The following is a 21,588-nucleotide window of genomic DNA, read 5'->3' as shown; positions in this document are numbered from 1 at the left end:
TTTCATCCTTTTGGATCAACTAAATTAAAAGCCTCCACCAACGTCCCAACCCCTATCCCCACCCCCAACTGGTCTTTCTTATATTCCGCAGAACCAGAACTATCGCAGGAGCTCTTTCTGCTGCTAGAAAGAAAACTATTAAAACAGTTGATTTGACACAGTCATACATTAATTTTGTAACCTGCCCCTCCCTCCATCTAGAATCCAGACTATCTTCTTTGACTATAGTATGGAATACAGTCCTCAACAACACATACTTTTTTGAGCACCAACCCTTATACAGCGACACAAAAGCTATAAGCCATGACATACATCACCTAAAAGCCATAGGCAGTGTATGAAAAGATAATTCAGTGCAAGGTAATGGAGTCAAAGGTGATTCAGATGATGAGTAATCCACGATGAATAAAAGGCTCAGAGAAATCCTTCCTGGTCCCAATAGGAAAATGTGGGAGAGAGGAAGTGAAGATAGATGTTGAAAAGGTGTATTTATATTGACAGTATTTAATCTTAGCATACATAAAGCATCAGGCTTGAACTGGCCCTGAAAGGAGAAGAGGACATAGCCAAAAAGAAAGGAAGAAAGGAAGGAAGAGGGAAATTATTCCACAAGTTATTTTTTGCTTTTAAAAACTCAGTTTTTAATACAACATTGTAAAGCAATTATACTCCAATAAAGATGTTAAATAAAAAAGAAGAGAGAGGATTAAAGTATGCTATTTCCTTTTCACCAATGATTAAGGAAAAATAAATTCATATATAATTATTTGTACAGGTATATAATTGTAATGTGTCACAGTGACTTATTAGTTGAAGAAGAATCAAAATTTGATAATATTTGCATTATAATCATCAGGAAAATAGGAAAAGTATGTATTAAGAATAAAAACCAGAATGAGGCAAGTAAGATCAGTGGCATTTCTAATGACAATAGTATAAATAGTTAATTGGAATAAAAAACATTATCCGCCAAAAATAATAATAGAAAAAATAATTTTAAAAAAATAAAACCTAGGTTTTATAATATTGAGAGATACATAAAATTGTTCTATTCAAAAAGACTTTCAAAATTATCTCTAAAAGACAAAAAATCATATATTTGTGTCCATTAAAGCAAATATTTTACAACTTCCTTATACCAATTTTCTGAACATGAAAAAAACTTTTGCAGAGTAATTATTCTTGGCTTACTTTTAAATATTTAAATCAGTTTATTAGACATAGCAGCCTCTAAAACTGTCACAAATACATATCTGAAGATTTTATTTTTATTAAGGTAGTAATATTATTTTTAATTTTCTTTACTGTGTCTAACACAGTAAAGTTTCCGACAATCTTCTCAAAAGTTGAAGTTTTATTAAATAAATTTGAAATCACTGGAATTGTCAATCATGTCTTCTTTACACCATATTATTTTTAACTGAAAAAACTCTATAGATGGTTAGGTGAGGTCAGAACAAATTCTGCTCCATAGGGGATATTTTTAATTCTTTGTAAGAAAATGTACAAATATTTCAGCTAAATTATCTTTAAAGTTTCTGTCTTTTGGTTTCCATCCAAATTACTTTCATTGATAAATATTTTTATATTACCAAATTCTTCAAATAAGATGTCTCTATCTACAACATTTAAAAATGATTCACAGAAGGCTTCCCTGGTGGCGCGGTGGTTGAGAGTCCACCTGCCGATGCAGGGGACGCGGGTTCGTGCCCTGGTCCAGGAAGATCCCACATGCCGCGGAGCGGCTGGGCCCGTGAGCCATGGCCGCTGAGCCTGCGCGTCCGGAGCCTGTGCTCCACAACGGGAGAGGCCACGACAGTGAGAGGCCCGCGTAACGCAAAAAAAAAAAAAAAAAAAAAATATTCACAGAATGTAAATGCTGAAAAGTTCTCAGTCTTCTCAACTTCATTTCCATTCTGGTAGAAAATATGAAGGCATCTAATTAAAAATAAAAGTTCCATGAAAAGAACCCTCCCTCAAATTGAAATATTTCAAGGTCTCATTGAAGTTCAGAATTAAGGCTCATACAGTTTGAGGCTCTCACAATCTCATTGGATGAGATGTGCCCCTACATTGGATGAGATGTGCCCCTACATTCGTATGCAAGATCAATTCTTCTGCATTTGTATTAATGTTCAATTAATAATGTTCCTGCTTGCAAATTTTGATTTTAGTAATTGCAATTTTCTAAACTTTAAAAAAGCTGATGTTTTCAAAGGCTCAAGTTTTCTGGTGTGTCAATTATTGAAAGCTTTAATAAAGGATGTCCAAATGATTTGGAACAAAATGCAATTAAAACTAGAGAACTTATTTACAAAAATATTTCACTTCAATAACTTTATGGGACATGTAAGTCAATTACATAGGTTTAAACACGTGTACGTTTTGATTTATGAAATGTAGCAAGAAAATACCTGCTTTTATTTACATTTTCAAATTCAGCATCGGCTTCATAACAAAACATTAAGTTTAATTACTTTAACCATATTTATAAAAATAGATGTAAATGCTGTCAGCAATAGCTTTTATTTTGACTGTGGAATACTGTGGTTTGTTTGCATGGACACAATTTGAATAATACAATACCTATTAATTCCACATACGTTTCTGTTCTGTAAGTTTCTCCATTTAGTGACAACACTGACTGTATCATGAGGGTGTGCTTCACCAAACTTTGAATTTGTAATACCATCACAAAACACATAGTTTTGTCTCAGTGTTGGAATTTTTAACAGTATCCAAAATGATGTCCGAAATTTCACCTTTGAAAGAATGAACCTCCAAAAGCTTTATTTGATTCTATGACTAGATGGAAGATGATTTTTGATATTTTTGGTATTATCTTTATGGATTTTCAATGTGAAACATGTGACTCGGGCTTTTTCAGCCAGGGTTCTTTAAGAGAATGAAGCTCTAATACTCCAAGGCATTGGTTGTATGTCGTGGTATGCACATCTGGAATGGCACTAGTTACGTACCATCTTTGGAAGAATTGAGAAAACAGTCTCCCAAATCAGTTTTCTGTGTTCTGTGGCTCAGATGAGAAACCGGTTGATCACAGTAATACAAAACTGTCATCATTTAACTGCTAGTGAGTATTTTCTTCTGTCAACGGAGCCAACACAGTAACAGTATTAATTCAGTTTTTGTACTATGTACCGAAGAAAACTAGGAATAAAAAAATAAGAGAAATTAATTCAGAAGAACAATTATTTTAAAAGTGTACATAAAAAGCTAAGCTTCACATTATTATATGTGAACACACCATCTAGACTGCAATGATTAAATTACTGCGTTCAGGAACAGTCTTCTTAAGTTACTAATTCTCTTGTGGGTGTTGATGCTTATTCAGCAGATTTGTGTGTTTTTGTTTCCATATGGTCAGTGATGGCAACACAGCTTCCGAGGTGGATGGTAATTGTGGACAAACATTTTGTGAAAGTTACACATTCATCATCAACTTTCTTGAGAATGAAAATTTAGTACTTAAATTTTCATTACAAGGGCACTTTTCTTCCTTTTGAACTTATTTCTGTCAAAAAGGTTTATTGCAAAAAAAAAAAAGTATCACCAAACAATTAGATAGTGGCTGTAGACCTATACCATACACAAGGTGACAAAATCACCATGGTGAAGCCATTCACCCTACTCACAATGCGATCTACACAGGACTGACCAGCTTCTAGCTCACACACATTTTGCATATGTCTAACAGAATTTCCCATGTTTGTCATTGATCCTGCCAACTGGTAACATGGTAGCTTGGAGCATCTCTCAGGCCTTGGCAGGAGTCCTGGCAAGGCCATGCCATGACTGGCTGGCAAATGGAGTGGCCACCAGGGCAGCAAATTCAAATGCCTCTCCCAGCACCATTCAAAACCAGAAAGGCTTAGCTATCCCACACTGCTTGTATCTGAACACATTTCTCTTTATCAATGAGCACCTGACATTCCTCCCTTGAAAAGGAGACATCTATTTGTTGTGTCTAAAAAGAGTGATTTGACTACACTTAAAGCTAAGACCTCTGTTCACTATGCATGTAGTTCACATACTGCTGAAAAGCATCAGAGCAGATGTTAGACACAAAGCAGAGATCAACCAAAACCAACCTAACAAGGTGGTATTATTCTGTTAATGCCACAGTTAATACTAATACTTTGTTTGAGAAAAATCCTGAGCAAATGCTAAAACAGACAGAATGCTGGGCAACAGGCAAAACCTGGAGGCTTGCGGGCAAACTGGGACATAAAATTACTTATACTATAAGCAAATAAACAAAATCATCTAAGCAGAATTTTTCTTTAAAATCTTTAAATTTCTACATTACAATGTTCAATAAAAATCATGGTTTTATTACATAGTTTCTCTACTTTAAGAAAAAAAAATCTCTGCTGAAATGTGTATATGCCAAATTGCTTTACAATGTATTAGGTTGAACCAAATGAAGTTGCCATCTTCATACTTCAAAAAGAGCTGAATGTCAGCAACTTTGTACTAATAATCTTAAGACTTTGAGACCACCCATAGTTCAGAAGACATGTTGTTAAAGAAGAGCAGAAAGAATTTTAGAGAAAACGTAAAGCATTAAGAGAATACATTCCAGAAGAGAATTAGAAAATGGAAGATGAAGAGCTATAAAAGTTGTATAAAGGTTTTAGCTTTAATTGTGTCCCTAAAATTTTATTAAATGTGTCTTGACCAAGATTTACCTTGAAATATTCTCAAGAGGGTATGAGTTCCGAAACCAATAAGAAACCAGAGGTTCATAGAGGATACCAGTAATTTGTCTGGCACTTTGCAAAGTGAGAAAGAGAATTGAAAACTGAATGGGATTGATTAAAGGAGAAAAGAAAGAAAAGCAAGAACAGATTCTCAGGGAAGATTGGGCCTTGCCCTGAGGTGTACCAGTCACGCACTTAAAACCTTTAACATCAAAACCCTGTTTAACACATGCTAACGTCCAGCTGGATATGATTTTCAATTCTCCACTTAATTTTTCTCAGGTGCTGAACTTGTAAGGACCCAGCTACATGGAGCTCATGTCGTGGTTGAACCGTCTAACTCTATGCCATATCACAGAGGTATTTACTGCAACAGTGAGTTATGAAGGACACTGTCTTAGTTTAATTGAGGACAGCAGACAGCATGCAGTATTGGGGGGAAAGGTACTGGTCTGAGCTACGATCAGTCACAGATCTTTCACAAACTAGCTGTGAGGCCCAACAGATCACCTCAATTCTCTAGACTTCATCGATAAGCGGGGAGCTTGGACCAGGTAAACTCTGAGGTAATAGCTCTGTGCTCTTTTCCTGAAATTAGGATATCACAAAATTACAAGACAGGTTCTGTTCCAGTATTTGTGTTCTAGGTGGCTCTCTGAGAAAGGGAGAAAAAAAGCAAAATCCCAGAAATCTTTAATTAATATGGAAGAAGTTACAGAATCAGCAGAGTCAGGGAAAGGCAAAAAGATGAATCTGTCTATTTTCAAATTACTTTTTACCAAACCTGCCTCTGGGAGCTGTGGAAAAGAAACATCATTTAAAGAGTTTATTTTTACTTCTTGCTGAGATCCGTGTGACTGAAATTCAGCCTTGTTTTTTTATCCTCCTGCTGTTTTTCTGTTTATTCAGAACCGAGCATTTGAGAGATATTCCAACTCCAAAAAAAAGAAAAAAAAAAAAACTACAGAGTAAAGTTCCATTTTTCTTATAAGGTCTTCTCTTTTTTTGTGCATATTTGAGGAACTTCAAAGCATGTGTTGTTAATCACTCTATTAGCATTTCATTAACATTTACAATTCTGACATTAAATCTAAATGAAATCCTTATTGCAGACATTTAAGACATTTAATATAGTATATAGCACAATATGCTATGAGTACAGTAAGATGCCCACAAGCACGGAGGAAATAAATTTCTATGCATGTCTTTCAGGGTAGCTTTCTTTTCCAGAAGGAGATCCTCCAGGAGCAAGAAATGTCATTGTTCGTTGTTTCTTTGTTCGTTTGTTTTTCGACCACACAGATATTTCACCTGCAGTTAACTTCTTTGTGGATAAGGTTGTTTTGATTAGAAATACTAAATGGACCATAAAATGATTGTTGGATCCTCACTGTGTAAATGGGAAACTGAAAGATCAAGAATATGGGCTTTTCCAAAGGTCACACAAGTAGTAAGTAACATAGTCATACCTTCTAACTTCTGGCCCTTGGTTTATCCACTACATAAACTAAATGATACTCACTTTTGAAAGTTCCATCCTAGATTTGCTGTGTCACCTTAGATCCCACAACCATTTGATCCTCACTGTTTTCTGGTTTTGTGTTTTGTTTTCCAGTAACTTGGAAGTTTTCACCTTCCTCAGCGGAAGGTGGAGAATTAGAACAAATGAGTTCATCTAAGACTGTATGAAAGAGAATCAAGCAGGAGGGGCGAAGGAACTAGCTTTTTTTTATTAAATGTTTTTTTATTGTGGTGAAAATCACATAATATAAAACATACTATTTTAACCCTATTTAACTGTACATTTCAGTGGCACTAATGTCAGTGCCACTCTCACCATCATCTGTCTCCCGAATTCTTCACCTTCCTAAACTGAAACCCTGTCCCCATTAAACACTACCTCCCCATTCCCTTCCCCGCCCCCCAACCCTGGAGGAGAGGCCAGGGAATTAGATTTAAGAACAGTTACCCCTGTCCTTTTTCCCTAAGGATTCTCTCTCTGGATACTTCTCCACTGTTCCTCCAAAGAGTAAACTATTGAAAACTATGGAGCCTGTTGGTAACAAAAGTTATTAGCATTAACCCAGTCTCAATTTCACTAGTGTGCCTACGATCCCTTATTTGCCATTCTGAAATCCAAAAAACGACTCTGAAACTAAATGCTATTTTTAGTAAGTGAGTCACTAAAACTCATTTGGCTACAAAAGCTGATATAGACTGATATGTTTATAGCTAGTCTTTATTTTTCCTAGCAAGTAGGAATATTCAGCAAATACTGATGCATTTGTTTAAAAGGGTGTAACTCCAGTCATTGTCGGGGTGTAATATCATGGCACAGGCATCATATCGTATTTCACAAAGTTTCCAATTACAAGATATATCTGGCCATTTTGGATTTTGAATAAGAAATTGTGGACCTGTATATGAGATCTGTGTGCTTTCAGAGCCTTGGAAAAATTCAAAGTGGGATTTATGACACTCAAGTGAGATGATCTCACTCAATTTTCAGTCTTAGAGCTAGGCAAATGTCTATTGTGGGTGACAGTGTCTTGTATGTATGCAGAGCATATGTTTCTGTATCATACAAGAAGAAATCATGTTGACTTTCTCAGAGGACATTCCAGGGAAATTCTTTCCAAGAACTGAAATTCTTTTTGGAAGAAATTCTTTCCAAAAGCTCCATAGCCTAGATCCAGAACTATTTCTGCACTTGGAGCATACACTTATGAAAATTCATAAACTGATGGGACTCAGTATATACAACAGAGTTAATAATTACATGCGCGAAAAATTTCCCAAATGTTGTTCCATGGAAAACTGTACTGAGATGGAAAAGAAGACTGCGATCCAAAATGCTTGAGAAGCCCCAAATCCTCTATCCTGCTCTTGGAAACGCCAGTGCACATTAGCCTATTAAATACTCTGGAAAATCCTACGAAAACAATAATTCAAGCAATAGCTGTTTAGCTCATTTGACCACAAAACTCTTCATTTCCAAAAATACCTTACAGTGTCTTGAGGTACATTAACATTTCCATAAAACAAACACTGAAAAAGTTACTCACTGCCCATTGAACAGTGCTAATAATTCTGAGTTCTCTGGCATTCCCAAACCGGATGACAGATAGAGAAGGGCAAATTAAAAAAACAGGTTATGTAGAAAAGGTTATAGGCCCTTGAGTGGGGAGATTAGTCTGGAAAAGAGAAGACCTGGAATCTTCTGTTCCCTCATTGATTATTGTCTTCAAATGTCTCCATTAGTGTCACAAGAACTAGAGGTGTAGAAAGAGTCCTTTAGGTAAAACTTTCTGGTTGGCCTATTTCAGCTGAAACACATTTTTTAAAATTACGGTAAAAATACACATAACATTTACCATCTTAACCATTTTTAAGTGTGCAGTTCAGTGGCATTAAGTACATTCCCATTGCTGTGCAGCCATCCCCACTATCTATCTATCACCAGAGCTTTTTCATCTTCCCAAACTGAAACTCCAAACCCATTAAACAATAACTCCCCATTTCATCCTTCCCCAGCCCCTGGAAGCCACCATTCTACTTTTTGTCTCTATGAATTTGATGACACTAGGGTACCTCATATAACTGGAATCACACAATACTTGTCCTTTTGTGCCTGGCTTATTTCACTCAGCATTATGTCCCTAAGGTTCATCTATATTGTAGCATGTGTCATAATTTCTTTTTAAGACTGAATGATATTGTATGTATATACCACATTTTGTTTACCCATTCATCCATCCATGGACACTTGGGTTGTTTCCACCTTTTGGCTCTTGTGAAAAATGTTCCTATGAACATGGGTATACAAATATCTGTTCAAGTTCCTGCTTTCCATTATTTGCAGTACATACCCAGGGGTATTGCTGAATTCTATGGTAATGCTAAGTTTAATTTTTTTAGGAATTGCCACACTGTTTTCCATAGCAGCTGCACCATTTTACATTCTTACCAACAGTGCACAAGGGTTCCAATTTCTCTACCTCCTCACCAACACTTGTTATTCTATAGTTTTTTAAAAGTAGCCACCCTAATGGGTGTGAAGGGCTATCTCATGATTACTTTGATTTGCATTTTCCTAGTGATAAGTGATGTTGAACACCTTTTCATGTGCTTATTGGCCATTTATCCATCTTCTTTGGAGAAAAATCTATTCAAGTCTTTTGCCCATTTTTAGTCAGGTTACTTGTTTTTTGTGTTATTGATTTACAACCTGAACACAATTTTTAAAAATCATTAGCTCTCCCTAAAGGTTGAATTCACTGCCCCTGAAATGGCAGAAAAAGATAAACTTCTGGCAGTAAAGAAAGACTAATTTACCCTATCTGAGAAAGGATCAGGAATTAGAGAAGATATTTCTGAGAATGGTGGTGGAAATAAGACTGAAAGTAAGATGACTGATTGGAAGTCTTTACGAAAATAGATTCCCAGATCCCTGAATTTCTACCCCTTCCACTCAGCTAAGCTTCTGCTCATCCTTTCTTCTAGCAGAAGAATAAAGGGTTGTTTTCTGTGTATGTTAAACCAAAGACGTTCTAGAGTTGAAAACATGACAATCAAGAGAGGGTGGGAATACCATACTGAAAACAGGAGTGTTAAGTTAAATCACACAGCATGATAAGAGGAACCTCTCTGTGTTCCTCCCCCCATCTTGGCTTCCAAGAGGTAATCCAATATATTCTTCCCCTACAAAAAATCGGAGGTTCCTCTTTGGGGAAACAATACTTAATCCATTAGAAAATATTCTGATACATGGGAAGCCTCAAAAAATAACCAATCAAATCACCCCACAGTGAAGCCCACCAGTCCATAAACCCCACTCAAGTACAAAGAGATTATAAACAGATTTTAGTGCATTATTTTAAAATATGAATAGAAAACCAAGGAACATCAGATATTTGAGGCAATTCTGTAATCTGAAAGACATATCAAAACAAACAAAAACAATGCAGACAGTTAAAGAAAACAAAATGTGTGTTTATAATTGAGATCCTAAGACAGATAAAAGTTAATGAAACAAAAACATACAGCTATAAAAAGAACATTCAGAGAGGTTTTTTTTTTGGTTGTGTCGGGTCTTAGTTGTGGCACGCAGGGTCTTTGTTGAGGCATGAGGGATTTTTCGTTGTGGTGCAGGCTTCTCTCTAGTCATGGCGTGCGGGTTTTCTCTCTAGTTGTGGTGCGCAGGCTCCAGGGTGCATGGGCTCTGTAGTTTGTGACAGACAGGCTCTCTCATTGAGGCGCTGGAGCTCAGTAGTTGTGGCAAGTGGGCTTAGTTGCCCCACGGCATGTGGGATCTTAGTTCCCCGACCAGGGATTGAACCCACCTCCCCTGCATTGGAAGGCAGATTCTTTGCCACTGGACCACGAGGGAAGCCCCCAGAGAGTTTTTTTAAAAGAGCTTTTGATTATTAAATGTCTCTACACTATGTTTAAAAAATATATATCAATGGAACCATTGAATGAGATTTAGGAAATCTCTCCCAAAGTAAAACATACAAACTAACAAATGACAGAAATGAAAAATAGCAAATAATTGAATATAACTAAAAACAGTCCAGAAGGGCTGATATCCATAATAGAGGATCCAGGAAGAGAAAATGAGGGAAGGAAATTATCAAAGAGATCATACAAGAAATTTACAAGGAAACAAAAGACATGAGTTCCCAGACTGAAAGAGCTCATTAAGTACCCAGCATAGACACAGACATACACCAAATCACATCACTATGAATGAATTTTAGAATACTAGTGGTGAGAAATAGGTCCTAATAACTATGAAAGAAAAAAAAGTACAAAACAGGTCACCCACACAAACAAAGGATTCAAGTCAGAATGGCACAGAGATTCTAATGCCAATCTGATAGAAAACAACAGGAAAAAATGCATTCAAATTGTGAGGGAGAATGATCTTCTACCAAGAAATCTATGCCATCCATATTATTGATTAAATGTGAGCAAAGAATAGAGATACTCAGCATGTAATTTACAACAAAAGTACTTCCAAATATTTTTCCAGCATCATGGGACTACATTTTTCCATCAAAATGAAAGGATAGACCAAAAAGGAAGAAGACAGAAGATAAAAGAAACAGACACACCAACAAAGGAGAGAAAGCAATTCCCAGGATGATATAGGAAAGCCCAGGAAGACATATGGTCACAGGCAAATAAGTCAACCAGTCCAGACTGGAAGAGGATGGGAGATCACAGGAAATATTTCTCCAAAAAGAAGACAAAATTGATAGAGCATCTGATATGTTTGAAAATACTGAGGGAAAATTAATACTCTTGACAGTGTTTTGGATTGGTTTTGTTCTAGGTATGCAGAAAACTAAACAAAAAAATCATAAAAATTATTAATTCCAGAGGAAACACAAATGTATTGTACAAGAAAGGAAATAAAACCATAGTAGTCTACATGGCTCAGCTGCACATAGTATGGGCATAGTCATGGAAAAATGTGGAGATCAAATACTGTGCTAACAAAAACTGTCTTAGAACTATATTGCAAGAAAGGATGGGAAAATATGTGTATATGGCAGAGATGGTTTGAGGACTAAATCATCCTTCATAATAGGAAGTTAATAGAAAATAGTTTAACATCCTAGAAAATGTATCGTATATTGTATTGTCCATGATCACTTTGTCTAATTTTCACTTCCCTTTCGTAAATACCCCAATACTAAAATCCAGCTTCCATAGGTGTCAATAGCAAAAGTCACCAATGATCTCTTTATTGCTGAGGCCAAAGGACACGGACATTTTGTGTGCCTTCTCTGAAGCTTTGGACTCTGTTGACTTAAGCTCCAGTTATAAACATCCAACTACCCTCTAAACATGTCATGGATGTCTCAGAGGCTGACAGATCAAAAACTGAATTCCCTGACCACACACCAATCCCCACCACCCCACTCCCAGATTTATTGCTTATCCCACCTTCCCCATCTTAATAAATAACACTGTAATCCAAACCATCATGCAGCAGACCAGACAAAAAGTTGTTCAGAGAAAGAATCTTTTCTTTTATTGAAGTATAGTTGATTTACAATGTTGTGTTAATGACTATGGAACATCAAAGTGATTCAGTTATATATATATATATATAATATAATATATATGCATTCTTTTTTTATATTTTTTTCCATTATGGTTTATCACAGGATACTGAATATAGTTCTCTGTGCTATACAGTAGGACCTTGCTGTTTATCCATCCTATATATAAAAGCTTACATTTGCTAAGCCCAATATCCTATTCCATCCCTCCCCCAACCCTCTCCCCCTTGGCAACCACCAGTCTGTGAGAGAAAGAACCTTTTGCAATAGCTAAAAGATTACTGGAAACAAATGGAGAAAATCCACATCTACCAGATTCCCTCTCAGAGAGAAATGTCAAATATATCTCTTTTAGTAGAAGGTAAGTATTCAAAAGAGATGCTCACTGAACGTCCTTCCAAAGAGAGATGCCTTTTTTTTTTTTTTTCTCCTTTTAGTTTGGGTGGAATAAGATGGTTTGAAGCCAGAGGTGACTTGCTTAGGACAGTAGAGGAAAGGCTGAGAGCATTCACAAGGTGCTCTACTTCTCCACCCAGTGCAGAGTTGTCTAACTAAATATCAAACAAATATGTAAAATAGGTCTGTTTGACTGGACACGACATCATTCACCCACTGAGGACATCCAGCTATCATAGTCTGGTTTACCATTACCCAATCAGTCACCTAAATCACAAACCTGAGAATTACCCTGTTCCCACAGGCTGTCAGTCACTACTGAGTCCATCTTTTCAGTCTCTTCTAATCCACCCATCAACTCTTTTACCCCCTTAACACGATTTCAGTACCTCGGTTTCCCCCTCATCCTTCCCACAGATGTTCCAGTAGCTCCCTAACCAATTTCCTTTGCCATCAATGTTTTTCCAGTCTCATCTCCCCAACCATCCTTCATATAGGCTTCCAGTGATTTTTCTAAGATGCTAATCTGATAATGTTCCACACAATTTATAATCCTTTGCTAAATAAAGTCCAAATGTCATTATGAAGAAATTAATGTTTTTCATGATTTCTACTGCTTAGTTTCACCAGAACAACTTATTGCCAATCCCTGCACAGATCTGTACATACTCAGTTTGTGCCCAGCTGTATATAGATACACACTTCCACCCAACCCTTTGATTGTCTAAGCCCTGGGCATCTGGGCATTCACCCCTACCCACTGCCTTGAAGTGCTGCACTCACTTACACCTACCCCAGGTAACCTGTAACCTGATCCAAGGGACCCAAACAACTGTCATGTCTCGAAAACCTTCCCTGTAGCCCCAGCCTGCGTCAGCTGTCACTCTTCTGTGCATTCACAATACTCTGAGTGTGCCACTGTTTTATACGCTATCCCACTGACTTGCAATGTTTTGTTTGTTTGTCTGTTTTTCTGTCTTCTTCACTAGACTAAATTCCTTGAAAGCTAAAGTTATTTAATATTCCCAGAACCTCATACAGAGCAATTAAATAAATTAAAATACATTGAGTGGACCAAATGTAAAATAGATAGCTAGTGGGAAGCAGCCGCATAGCACAGGGAGATCAGCTTGGTGCTCTGTGACCACCTAGAGGGGTGGGATAGGGAGGGTGGGAGGGAGACACAAGAGGGAGGAGATATGGGAACATATGTATATGTATAGCTGATCCACTTTGTTATAAAGCAGAAACTAACACACCATTGTAAAGCAATTATACTCCAATAAAGATGTTAAAATAAATAAATAAATAATACATTGAGTGGATAGTTGATCCACACAATTTTGTGGGGTATGTAAAAAATATGTTTTAATATTTTAATTTGGAAGATGAGCAAACTGAGTTATGAGGGATGATGGGCCCCAAGCTAATAAGAGTCAAAGTGAAAGACCAGAAATTGAGTCTTCTGATTCTCAGTGCAGAAGCCAGATGTTCCTGAATTGTGCGGAAGGCTAGGCTTTCATTCTTTTGTTAATCAGTAAGACCGACTCACTGAGCTCTTGCTCCGTGCCAGGGGCTGCTCTAGACGTTGAGAGAAGAAAACCAACAAACCTCTTCCTTTTCACGGAGCTTACATTCTAGAGAAACTCAAGGTTTCTATGCTTCTAAGATTTTGCACTGTGATACCCTAATTCAGGGATGACGCATCTCCAATTTGCAGAAAGAAGAAAAGCAAAATACCTTCCATAGCTATGGAAGCAGAAGAGTCAAGGAAAAGGTTACTTTGTTTTGGAGAAGCAAAGGTACTTATGCTTCCTGAATCTGCAGGTTTCTGTTGGTCAGCAAGCCACAGTTCAGGAGAATGGGACACACACCCAGAAACCGCTGAGTCCCAAAGATGTTTCTACCAGGTACTGCCTGCTCTCCTCTTGGAAGCATGCCACATTTATGCTGGCCTCGGGGCTTTTGTTTATGATCTCTACCTCTCTCTTTTCCTCTTTTCTATTCAAGTTCTACCCAGCCTTCAAGGCTTAGCCCACGTCATACATTCTAGGCGATACCCAACTCATTCTGAAGCCCCAATAATGAACAACTCTTTCCCAAAACTCAAGAACAACAAAAATTGCTTTAATGATCTGAGTCCATTATGGGCAGGACTTTCTTGCCAAGTAACATTGAAGCTTTCTCAAGGAATAAATCATGTCTTCTGCTTCCTTAGAATCTATTACCCCCTGGAAACGTGTGGGACATATGGGACCTAACTAAACAGCACTGAATGAATGAATGATTCATGGCTGTGTTGCCAGCCATTTCCCATCTGATGCTCTCCTAGGAGGGATGTAAATGCCTCCTGGGAAAGGGATGCTCTCAAGACCATGGCCATGCAGAGCACCCCACCCCAGTGCTGTTGGCCATGACTCAGTTCTGAGGGAAACATCAAAGGGGAGGCAAGACAGGCCTGGCACACAGAAGCCAGCCTCCCACTTGCTCTTGATTCCTCAGACAGCAAAATGCCAGAATGAATCTCTCTTCTGAGCCATGAGGTTAATGTGGCCATTTATAGATAGAAGGGGGAGATTAGGTTTGTTGAAAGGGGAAGGTTTTTATGCTTTGCTTTTGATCCCGTCTGGCACGCCTCAGCGCTGCCATGTGCCCTACACCTGATAAATACTGTTCTATAAATGGCAAAGAAGAGAATCTAAAGCCATAAATCTATCCCCACCCGCCTCGATTTTGTATGGATCTAAAGGATAATTAAAGACATGCCCTTGCTTTGCAAATGAAGCCTCATCTTTCTGGCAGCCCCCATTTCAAATGAACTTGAGACAGTGGCAGTGCAAAGGGCAGCCGTGGGTTGATGCTGTCCAGGCTGCCAGGGAACACCCTCTGGCCTTGCAGGTCTCAGGGGGTGCATGCAGCCCCCCACTCCAGGGCTGCTGCATGAGCAAGGAGGGCCGCACCCCTCTGCCTGGGCTTTGAACTTGGTTAATGCATGGGGTTAATGAGGGTCACTTTAAGTTTTGGTTATTTCCAAAGAAAAAAAACCTTTTTTCTTTGGACATCTGCTGCTACCCCCAAGCTTCAACTTCTTTTGGTTTCTTCACAGACACTGGGAGACTGAGAGAACATGAATGAATGGATCAGTACTTCCAAAGAAATAATACAAAATACTAATATATAACCATTAATTGAATCATTATAAAGGTTATGTGATGTCAAAGAAAATGTCTAGGAGGCAGCTGTAAGAGGAAAATGCGTAATACAAAATGTATCTACCTTATGGCAGAAAGTAAAAATAAATCATTTTTACAACACTTTCAGCTATCAAATGACAGTGTGTGCACAAGATTGAAATAAAAGATAATAAAAAGGGCTTACGAAGGATAGGCCTCTGTCCGCATTCCTCCAGCCCACTTTCCCTCCCCAGAGCAAACATTTTTAACTCTGGCTGTTCTCTCCTGTTGGTGCCATATCTCTAGATTATATGTTTTACCCCTACTTCTGATTCATTCTATCCATTATCTTTTGAATTGCAGATGTGATAATTAGCTCACATAACCTCACCCTATCTTCCCCTGCACCCAATATCTTAGTAAATCCTTATGTTATCTCCTATATTCTCTACCTTTTTACCATTTCTTCTTATTCTTTTTTTTCTTGTTCCACCAACTAAAGAGAGTATCTTTTGATTGCTTGTCTGGCCACTCTGTCAGATAAGATTATTAGCATCCCTGCTCTCTCCTTGAGCTCTCAGCTCTTCTCCCCCATCTGCCTCTCCCAATTTCTCACATATACACTTCTTTCATACTGTCAAAAGTGATTGCTGGGCTTCCCTGGTGGCGCATTGGTTAAGAGTCCGCCTGCCAATGCAGGGGACACGGGTTCGTGCCCCGGTCCGGGAGGATCCCACATGCCACGGAGCAGCTGGGCCCGTGAGCCATGGCCGCTAAGCCTGCGCGTCCGGAGCCTGTGCTCCGCAACGGGAGAGGCCACAGCAGTGAGAGGCCCGCGTACCGCAAAAAAAAAAAAAAAAAAAAAAAAAAGTGATTGCTGTTACCTTTCTTCTGTAACCAGCTTTTGCTGATGGATTCTGGAAGTTGGAAGTAACCAATGGTGTCCCTGGTTTCGTGGCCATGCCAATATTGAACACAGCAGAATTAAGTAGTGTTTTTATGGTTGCAGTCCTTTCTTACAACACTTTTTCTAGAATTTCAAATGCCTATTTTTTGCCATTATCATAACAAAAATTTTTATCAAAACTTATTTTCTCTTTTTACACAGATGTCTCCTACCTAGGTCCCTCTGATCCAACCTAGACCTGTGCTCTCTGGGCCTTGTGCATTGTTCTTCCTGAATTTCTCCTTTCTCCTTTCCTGGATCAGTTCCACCATACCTGGATCCTGTCTTCTTTTTTAGTTTAATCCCAAATTTGCTGCTGCATTGTAGCAGACACACATCCCTCTTTCTAACAAAATCTTGTTTTTATTCCAGTATCCCACCCTTCTCCTACTGATCCTACACTTTGCTAAGTCGATCATGTTAATACTTCTTCCCTTGCTAATGACTGGTTTGAGAGTGGGCATATATTCCATTCTGAACAATGAAACATGAGGGAAAACTTGCTGAGGGACGTTCCAATGAAGTATTTAATTAAAAAAAGAAAAAAAGACCCACAGAATAGAATGTTCTTTCTTCCTCTGTCCAGTATCATATCCATATGTAACATCTAGTTGCAGAAATCATCATCTAACAAGAGGGGAGCTATCCAAGGACTATGCAACTCATCAAGAATGACAGAATAGGAAGATGGGAAGAACTTAAAAATTTGGTGATATAGTGAATCGGAGAGGGCCCTATGGACAGACTCCCTCCACCAATGTCCTCAACCTGCCTTTCGTCTGTAGAAAAACTTTAGTCAAAGAATAAATGTAATCAGACAAATGAGAAAATGCAGAAACAAAGGAAAAGCAGTCAAACAGGGAAAAATAATAATAGTTTAGTCAGTAAGCAAAGGACTTTTAGTTCAAGGTCTTTTAGTTCCTCCTCAAGAGCTATAGATAATATTCTGAGCCATACCCTGTGAGCTGTTTTACACATACTGAAACCCCCACCAGGTGGAAGAAGTTAACTGCATGATGACCAGGCTGTAGCCATGACATAAGCTGCCACAATTCTGAGAACTGGCCTCAAAGAAATGGGAACAAACTGACCCTGGAACTGAAGACTAATTGTACTTAGAACAATCAAGATGATGCTGGTCAGACCACCGCATGACCAATTTCAAGATGACTGTCAGAGCTGACTGTGCTGTTTCTACGTGTAGCCCCCTCCCTCCACTGGTGCACCCCTGAAACTCTCCTTTAAAAGTTCTTGCCCACTGATCAATAGAGGAGAGTTGGCCTTTGGACATGAATCTGCCTTCTCCCACAGTTGCCAGCCTCTGGAATAAAGCAAACTTTCCTTTCTACCAACACTTGCCTCTCAAGTATTGGCTTTTGAGTGGTGAGCAGCCAGACCTGAGTTCAGTAACAGCTGAGTCAACCGTCCACTTCTAGATTTCTGTTATTTGAGGTAATCTGTGTCTTTCTGTGTAAGCCAGTTGAGTTGGAATTTTATGATCTTTCACTAAAAGGCATCCTAGCCAACAGAGGCATTTCTTCAAGAAGCTTCATAAAAATGAGTGTGTCAGGAAATTTTTCTTCCTTAAATTGAAAAATTATATTTATTTTTACCAGAACAATTTAGTGTTTGTTTGGATATAGAATTCTAGGCTGAAAACTCATTTTCCCTAAGAAATATAATGTCATTGCTCCAATATCTTCTATCTTGTTTCTTTTGGGGATAAACTATTCATTCTTTCTCTCTCTCTCTCTCTCTCTCTCTCTCTCTCACCTTTTATAATCTCTCTTTATTTTGGTATTCTGTGATTTCACAATAATGTGTTTAAGGATGGCCATCTTTTCATTGACTGTACTAGACATTCAGATGTCATTATAATTGAGATGTATACTTTAGATCTGGATAGTTAAATTAGTTCTTTCATAATTTTCCCTTTATGTACACAGTTCTCTCTTTCTGGAAACTTGTTAATCAGATATTGACTTCCTGGACTTATCTGTCATATCTCTGACCTTTTGTCATATTTTCTATCTCTGCATTTTATTACACACTCTTGGAGGTTTCTTAGACTTTGCTATCCAATCTTTTTTAAACTTGTTATATAAAATGACATTTTTAAGTAATAAGGGTTTTTTCTTTGATTATGTTATCATAGCACTTGTTTTTATATTATGCTATATTTCCTCAAATATTTGTTTTTTCATATTTAGTAGAGAAGTAATTTTAAAAAAAAAACCTGATTCGATGTTCTGAATACTGTCAACCTTTGAATTAGGTAATCAAGCACAAATTGGACATTACACTGGGGGTCTCCTAAGTGAAAGGATGTGGAAGTCATTTCCACCAGGAATGATTTGCCCTCCAGGGGATATCTGGCAGTTTCGGAGATGTTTTTTGTTGTCAAAACTGAGGGGGAATGAATGCCAATGGCTTCTAGTGGACGAAGCCACGGATACTACTAAACACTCCACAATGCACAGGGCAACCCACTGCAAAACAGAATTGTCCAGCCCCAAATGCCAGAAATGCCCAGTTGAGAAGTCCTGCAGTAGAGCCATTAAGGTTTCTTTAGAAAGGAACCTCTCCACATTTGTTTGTTTGATCTCCTAGAGAAGACAGCATCTGGCTTATGTAGGCTTCATTCATTTGAGAAGAGATTATCCAATGGACAAACTATAAGTTAATTTCTTTGTTTAGTCTGTATTCACTCTTGCACCATATTTCCAACACCTGAGATACTCTGTGGTCCAAATGGGCTGATAACTGCATCCTTGTGCATTTTCATCCGTACATATATTCACTGTGGCTCCCTTCCCTGACTTCATCAGTTATTCTCCTGACATGTGCTTTCCATCTTCCAGAAATTTCTCAAAATCCCTGATAACCCTATTCCTCTTCCTTATCTTTTAAAAATTGTTTTATCATAAGTTTCATATACTCTGATGAAAGAAAAGACAAACCCATGCAATCAGGCCTCTATATTTGAACAGAAGGCTTCCCTGCTTAATTCACTTATTCCTTTTATTTAGCAGTGACAGTGTGCTCGGTTTCAGGCAGTGTGCTAGACACTGGGCATGGGACGATACCCAAATCATAGGGTCCACTTTAAAGATCTCTGTCTGGTGCAGAATTAAAGAAAATGCATAACAGTATAGTGCACAGTAAAGAGCATGGAGTCTCAAACCAACATATTTGGGTTTTAATCCCAGCTCTACTTACTGGCTGGCTGATCTTTGGCAATGCATTTCAAACTATAGGATCCTCAATCTTCTCAAAAACAGAATAAAGATGGTAATAATATTTAACCTCCTTAATGGATCACTGTGAAGATTCAATGAGATAATTCACTCAAAATACTTTATAAAAATCTAGTGGGACATTATCATACCAATTCATTTTGTGCTCTCAATTTAGTTTACTGAAGCTGGGTAAAGGACCTCGATTGTATCCAATATTTAGTCTTACTTGTTTGGATATTTATCTTCACCCTAAAGAGTTTCCTTTAATGTAAACCTCATGCCATAGTTCAGACTGGACCTGACTGGACTGATTCAATATTTCCCTCTGATCTCCATCTTACACTGAGCTTGGGATTTGATTTTTCTTTTGTATTAGGATTTTACTAATTTTGTACAAATGTGTTGGTCATTCCTCTCGATATCCCTCCGCCCCCCAAAAATAATACAGACCGAGTATTATTATTCAATCATTTTATTCTATTACTGCTTAATCTATACTATAGAGGCACAGACACACTGAAACACACACACACAGACTTACTTGCTTACACTGAAACACACACACACACACACACAGAGACTTAACTTGTTTTAAGTTCTCTTTTAGTAATTATCTCAATGACCTGAACAAAGTCACCTAGATCCTCTGTGCCTCAGTTGTCTCATCTCCAAATAAAATTAGAGTAATACTTTATAAGAATTTGTTGAGATTAAATGAAATAATAATTACAAAAGCTCTTTGCAAGCTATATGGGTACTAAAAATACATAAAAGTTCCAGCTCTCACCTTTTTATCTTTTAAGTAATATATTGTTATGGGCTGAATTGTGTCCCCACAAAATTCCTGTGTTGAAGTCCTAACCCCTCATACCATATTAGGAGATATGTAATAACATTTTGAGAGCCAAGCCCCGCCCCGCACCTCGGGGGGGGGGCGGCGGGGGGGCGCCCGCGCGTGTGCAGAAGCCGGCCGGTAGGGAAGGATGGCCAGCGAGATTCCGAGGCAAGGCTCGAGCGCCCGTCCCCGCCCTGGCCCCCAGCTCCCACCCAGTCGGTCCGGCTCAGGCATGATCAAGGCGATCCTCATCTTTAACAGCCACGGGAAGCCACGGCTCTCCTAAGTTCTACCAGCCCTACAGTGAGGATACACAACAGCAAATCATCAGGGAAACATTCCATTTGGTATCTCAGAGAGATGAAAATGTTTGTAATTTCCTAGAAGGAGGATTATTAATTGGAGGATCTGACAACAACCTGATTTATAGACATTATGCAACATTATATTTTGTCTTTTGTGGGGGTTCTTCAGAAAGTGAACTTGGCATTTTAGATCTAATTCAAGTATTTGTGGAAACATTAGACAAGTGTTTTGAAAACGTCTGTGAACTGGATTTAATTTTCCATGTAGACAAGATGCTTGGTTCTGCCTGGTTGACCTGTAACTGTTAAAAAGTGAAAGGTAGGACTTCCCTGGTGATCCAGTGGTTAAGACTCCATGCTTCCAATGCAAGGGGGGTAGGGTGCAATCCCTGGTCTGGGAACTTAAGATCCCACATGCTGTGCGGTGTGACCAAAAAAACAACCAAAAAACAAAATAGTGAACAAAAAAGAAAGATTTCGAGATAAGGTCTTTAAAGAGGTGATTAAGTTAAAATGCTGCCATTAGGATGGGTCCTAATCCAATCTGACTGGTGTCCTTGTAAGAAGAGAAATTCTTAAATTGGATGCACAGAGAGACACCAGGGACACATGCAGAGAGAAACAACTGTATGAGGACACAGAAAGAAGGTGGCCAACTATAAGGTCTGGGACAGTTCCTTCCATTGTGGCTCTCAGAGGAAACAAATTGTGCGTGCATGCACCTTGATCTTGGACTTCCAGCCTCTAGAACTGTGCGAAAATAAGTTTCCATTGTTTAAACCACCCAGTCTGTGTATTTTGTTATGGCAGTCCTAGCAAACTCATACATACATAAATGTTATGCATTATATACATTACTGGCTCCTCCTTTTTCCTCTATTGTTTCATCTCCCTTAGTAG

At 38.3% G+C, this 21,588-nt stretch overlaps 1 pseudogene; it reads left to right on the top strand.

Moving 5' to 3' along the window:
* Positions 1-20,997, top strand: part of LOC114886849 — a 97,434-nt pseudogene extending 76,437 nt beyond the window's left edge.
* Positions 20,998-21,588: the final 591 nt, after the last annotated feature.

The sequence above is a fragment of the Monodon monoceros genome, unplaced genomic scaffold (genome assembly GCF_005190385.1).
Source record: "Monodon monoceros isolate NGI ecotype Baffin Bay Population unplaced genomic scaffold, NGI_Narwhal_1 Super_Scaffold_7, whole genome shotgun sequence".
In the NCBI taxonomy this organism is placed as follows: domain Eukaryota; kingdom Metazoa; phylum Chordata; class Mammalia; order Artiodactyla; family Monodontidae; genus Monodon; species Monodon monoceros.
Note: the sequence above shows the minus strand (reverse complement) of the source record. Positions and strands in the feature narration are given on the sequence as shown.